Consider the following 6,461-nt stretch of genomic DNA (forward strand, 5'->3'; position numbering starts at 1 on the left):
CTTTTCTCATCCTCAGCTCCATAAGATGGTTATTCTTTTGAAGATAATTAATTTCCAGACTCTAGTGTCTGGTATGAGGACTTACAAAATACTCATTTTTTATAAGCATGGCCATATGTGGAATGTACATTCGATATCACAACACATCATACGATGGTGGAACTTTTTGGCTACTAACATGAGAAGAGAAACAATAGATTAAAATTAATACACAACAACAAATAACCAACAAAATGGATTCTCTTCTGCCAAAAACGAAAACCTATATTGAATATCAATATCATGAGCTAAAATAATGTCACTAGCAACTACTATCCATAAAATTTATGATGCTAATTTTTTTCAGTGATGACTTTCGAGTGAATTATAATTTTGTTGCTTCCAAATATTTATTTTTTCACACAACTTCAAAAATTTCAATCTGCTCCATCATTAAAACAATTTAGAAAAATTACAAGCAAACCTGAATGTTGATCTAAAAGTCCCCCTTCAAATGCATCTGCCAAGCCCTTAATCAAATAAAAAAGGGATCTTTATAAAAATCAATTCAAATATGAAAATATGTTTAGAATTATAAATAATAATAATAAAAAAAAAAAATTGATAGTACAAGTTCTTTTCCACAAAACTTCCATGTTTTTTCTTTGAATTTTGGCTGCATCATGAATTAATATCTTCATTTTTCTTCATGGAATTAGGAGTGCATTTCAAAATTAGGTTGACTATTTAGATCTCAAGAGATGATTCGACAACAACTGCAACTAAAATTTGATGATAAAAATTCACAAAATCAATTTGAAACACTGTGATGCAGGTAAATGCTAAGTGTGGACACAAACAATTCCTCTAGCCTGAGGGAGTGGGTCTAGTCATAAACATACAATCTATGGAATATTTCCTTAGGCTAGAATCAGTTAAGAGGTCCTACCTCTTAGAACGTTATTCTACTTGGTGATGATCCTGATTCCTCGCTCTAGCTATCTTTCATTTCTTTCCTTCGCACACCTGAAACAAGAAAACAATAGCAAACAACAAACGTAATAGCATACAATATTGTATTCAGCCTACTTAAAAATTCAAGGACCATTAATCCATAAAGGTATAAAATGACACTTCATGTAGGAAATCAATTGATATTTGCATTTATATAAATCAAAAAGAGATTACAACCGGTGCCTTGACATTGCTGGTCTCCTCTGACGTATCCAGGTTCCCACACTTTTGCTATCACTTTATGGGAAGCCACAACAATAGAGGTTTAAGTCCTGTTTCCTGCTAGTATCAAATAACACCCAAGCAAACTATTCTCCCTCGAACATACACTAAAAAAGTTTATACTATAGATGTCTTGCTGATTATTCTAACTCCAGACTAAAAACTAGCTTTCGCTTCGGAAAAAGAAAGGTTTATATAGCTTGGATGGATGGGAGATGGTTCCTCTTCTCATGGGATAAGGCCTTATCTCTTGGATTAGTTCCATCCTAATAGGGGAAAGGAGTCCAAACTGACCTCCTCAGCTCCATCCGGCATAACCATTTACCAAACTTCCTTTATGAAGCTTCTAGAGCTCGAAGCTTTGGCTCCATATTTAAAAAACTTTCCAAAAGAGGATCAACACGACTAAGAAAGGGCTTAGTCAATACGATTGGTGCTATGGATAGTTTTAATCCCTGCATGTCGGCCTAGGGAGGACACAAGTCATTAGCGTCAGTTTTGTAAACTAGTGTAAACATAAGGTTTCTGGGAAATGATGCAAAAGGGAATTGTTTTTCCCATGAAGAGGGACACAATGGGAGTTTCTTCATGATAGGAAAGAATGTTGAGTACACTATAGAGGTCCTCTAGAATTGTGGATGGGGAGTACAGACACAGTGACAAAATGATGTGTAAAAGATGCCCCCTAAAGCATGAAGGCCAAACTAGAGTGAGGAGTGAAATGATTTACAAGTGCATACGGGGAACCAGAGCCTATCGTCGAAGAACCTGCAAGCAAGCATAGATACATATACATCACTAAAAACTCTAAGTAATAATGCATGAATCTTGGTATGGATGTAACCATCTAGAGAATGATCATGTAAATGGATCCAAGGCATGGGCGCAACCATCCAATAGAAAGGATCATAATGAAACTAAGGTATGGTCGTAGCCATCCAATAATGAGAAGGATCACATATAAAAACTCATGGTATGGTCGCAACCATCCATCTGAAAAAGACATGTATATCAACATGATCATGTCACATCATCTCATAACCTAGACTTGTGTAATCTTAGTCCAAGGTCTTGCGCTCCAAACGACCCGATCAAAGTACAAATCCTAACATGCGAATGAACATGTTGAAGTCAAACATGCCAAGAAGTCGGTCGATTACCGATCAATGATGTGAACCGTTAACAAGCATGAGAGAAACCACCAATAATGATAATGGCTATCAAGGTAATAACAGCACGGTCCACGAAATTTGAATAAAGGAACTGATGTCGAACACTCATGAAGTCACCTGATCAAAAGACAATTACGTGAACTTGTCGTCGAGCGTGAAGAACTTGCCATTAGGGCATGCAAGCTCTAAGGTACTGGAAGGGAGTCTCTAGGGGGCGACCATGTCGAAGGACGGCCATGATGTATCCCACATCATAGACACAAGACAAGGGGATGAAAATGATGTCAGATGATACAAAGAATCAGGACTAAATGTAACTGTAGAAGGACTGACTTTTGAACATATCAAGGACACGATTCCGGAGTTTGGTAGCTTTTGGATCCATAGGATTAGTGGTCATGATGATGTGGTAGACATCAAATGGAAGGAAAAAATGGATGGACCAACCCAAGAAGGTCAATGATGAAAGGTGGATACCCTAACCCAAAACGAAACTCAAAGTGTCATGTTCAAGAGTGAGCTGCCGACAAAACTGGTAGAATTTCCAAATTTTCCCCCACCATTTCTGGGAGGTACCCCAAATATTTTTTATTGCAATCTTGAAGGGGATAGCATATGCTTACACTTAAGTTCATCCTTCAGACGAATTCGAATTAGTAAATTTAATGAGCCCTAGGAAGGAGAAGCTCATGTTCATCATGGTGATGAATCTGATGTCATTTAATGTTTTAATGAGTTCGAAAAAGGTGTAACTCAGTATCTTTTTCATGTTTAGAGAGTTTGAAAAAGAGATGAAAAGGAAAACTCCACATGGTCCATTTTTGTACATTTGTGTCTCTCGAGCCCGAAAAGGTAGAAAACAATACTTGAGAGAATTGCTTGACTATTTTAGTCAAGGAGTAACTTTTCTGTAAATAGTTTATCCCATACTGAAAAAGCAGTAAACGTATACTAGGTAAATGATGTTTCACATCCTTTAACGAGTTCAAAACGACAAGAGCTCGGCAATCTTTTCGTGTTTAAAAGGCTGGAAAAAAGCTGAAAGAAGGCCTCCCCATTTTATTTTCTTTAAGAAGTCAGAAGGGAAAATACCGGTGATCTTTTCATTTGAGTTTTATGAACCAAGAAAAGAGCTTAAATGATATTTGTGTATCATTGTCAACAATCTATCACCTATCACTGCACAAGAAAGGTAAATGCATTATGCAGTTCTAAGGCAAAATAGGTCAAAAACACTTTAAAAAATGCTAATATTTTCATAAAAAACAATAGAAAGGGGGAAAAGTAATTATTTTTTACCATTTACCATTTTACCTTTGTTTGAAGAGCTTTTTACCCTTTTGCACCCTAATTGTTCTAGAGAATATTGCAAGAGATCCGGGAGGCCATTCACCGAGCTGTCAGGTGCAGGTAAGAGCCAAGACCTTAAGCTCCATTTTCATACTCTTTTTCCTATTTTTATCCATTTTTTGGGTTTCATGGGGAGATTCTGGAAAAAAAAAAAAAAAATCCCTCGGTCAGGGCGATGTTGTCGTAGCCATTGTTTTAAAACAGTCGCGCCGATGCTGTGAACAAAAAATTTACATTTTTTTTTTCTCAATTTGACCGCTTGAATCTAAATTTATCTGCCAAAAGATGATCATCGACTTGATTAAATGGTTTTTGGAGGAAGAAAATCATTGAAAATGGTGGATTGAAAGGAACAAGATCATGATGATATCGATACTCAAGCAATAGTTGATCCAAATTTCTTGGAGGCTTTGAGCAACTATGGGTTGCTCAAGTCCTTTCTCACACTAGGGATGCAGGCTCAACCTGAGCTACTATGGTACCTGATTAGTCTCTGGGACATAAATCAAGAAATTTTTATCATCGTTGACCAAGAGTTGGAGTTGGAGATTTTAGATATTTATTTCATCACAGGACTGTCCCGAAGAGGGGAACTAGCTAACCTATATGGGTCGAGGCTGATTCGGGAAAGTGTACCCATGCTACTTGCTGAACATTTCCAAGAAGCTCTCAAATCCAAGAGTGGAAAGATTGAGATCACAACTATTAGGGATCTTGTGATGAGAGTGTTTTTTTTTACCATCAACAGAGTCGCTGGGTCCCAAGCGCCTCAGTCCAAGTTCCTGTATGCTATCGAGTGTGCAACACCCACTATTTTCAACTGGGCGGAATCTATGAAAATCAACATGAAGTGCGAGCTATCAAAAGCTAAGGTGGGAAACTTGAAGCGGTTTTTCTTTGGGTCTGTGCTAGCAACCTTCTTCTTGGAGTGGGTTCTATTGTTCCAATACCAGTTGACTGAGGTGGATCCACCGATGCCACGAGACCCACAGATGGTCCGTTGGAGCATGTTGATGCCCAGGGTTACGGGGGGCCAATGGATTTCCTACAAGCCTGACTTCTTCTCATGGCTACGATTGTGGTGGAGGATTGGACTTATATTGGTACCAACTTCCACGGAGACCCAGATATTTCGCTCCCAAAAGGGGAGGATTTTGATGATGGAGGTAAAAACAAACAATCTTTTAGTTTTTTCTTATGTTTTTATTGTTTTTAAAATATATGTGTTCATGAAACTTCGATTTTACGAATGCAGATGTTGGACCAGAATGCCCTGCTGGGATTTCCCCAATTGCAAGGTGCATCGCTCAGCAGTTTGATGTCACTCCTTATCAGGAAGGGAGCGACAACGAGGAGGAGATTGCGTGGAATCTCGAAGGTTTGGCCAATGGGATCCCAGATTATGCTTGAATGGGTGATGTCCCAAGCCAGTACCAAAGGCATATGGTGGGATTGTCAGATTAGATCTGCCGACTGTTGATCTGTCGATATAGCATTCCATTTTTCTGAGGTCTGTGAACCACGGATGTATAATTCCTGTGAGCCACTGACATATTTCAAACACACATATTATTTTTTGAGGCTTTGATGTATGACTAACTTTATTGACACACACACACACACACAGAGATATAGATATATATATATATATATATATATGTTGCATTTTCTTGCTTACTATGATAGAAATGATTTATATTTTTTTTACATGTTTCGCAAATGTCTATCCAACACATAATTAGCTAATGCATCTGTCAATGTATTCATATGTCTAGGAATATTATGATATGTAATGTCATCAAAATTTCTCTCCAATAGGCGAATACATAGATACATTCTCAATATCTAAGGGTTTTTGATGGAATATTGTCTGTTGAGTTGAAGAACGACAAACTGTGAATCAAGGTTGACAACCAAATCCTGGATGTCAAGAGCGATAACTTCTGACAACAATTTGATAACTGTGTTATACTCAGTGATGTTATTAGTTGTTTGACCTAGAAAATTCCCTTGAAGATCAATCAACTCACCATGGGGGTCATAAATGGCCCATGCTGTGGATGATAGGTTTCGGGTACTTTGGAAAGCACCATCAATGAAACCGATGTGAGGAGACACTGACATCTACAAAGCAGGAAAAAACATAATAAGCAGGAAAGTTGTTTGCAAAACAACACACCAGACCACACTGCAAAAAAATGGATGACACACTTATTGTACAAAAGTAACCATGAAGATGACCTAAGAATAATACTTTTTGAGAGGTTCCATGCTCGGACTCAAGTAGTCAATCAAGATATATGATCACCAAAGTTTTATCATTGACATGACGAGTAAGCATCGAATTGGCCAAATAATAGAGTAGAACTCATATAAGGCTTTGCTCCCATGCCCCCTGGGTGAGGGAGGGTTACGAGTCAGATGAAAACCCCATTGCAATAATGGGCAACTGGTAAAAACTCTGGGAGGGAGAAAAAACTTGAATCCATGAGGGGATAAAGGTGCCCTCAATTGAAATATCTTGATAATGGCAGGAAAAACTGACATGTCAATAGCTAGCGGGGAAGAGAACTACTCAAGACACATAGACTTGAGCATCGGGCCAGAACCAAGCCGTGGGGAATGAGAATATGCATCAAGATAGGTTTTCGAAATAGGATAATCAGAAGACACCGAAGGCGAAGCCAAAACAATTTCCATGTAATTAATTTTTGTGGGATTTAA

Source organism: Pinus tabuliformis, chromosome 9 (genome assembly GCF_031772625.1).
Source record: "Pinus tabuliformis cultivar Carrire ecotype Pingquan chromosome 9, CPIR1, whole genome shotgun sequence".
Classification (NCBI taxonomy): Eukaryota; Viridiplantae; Streptophyta; class Pinopsida; order Pinales; family Pinaceae; genus Pinus; species Pinus tabuliformis.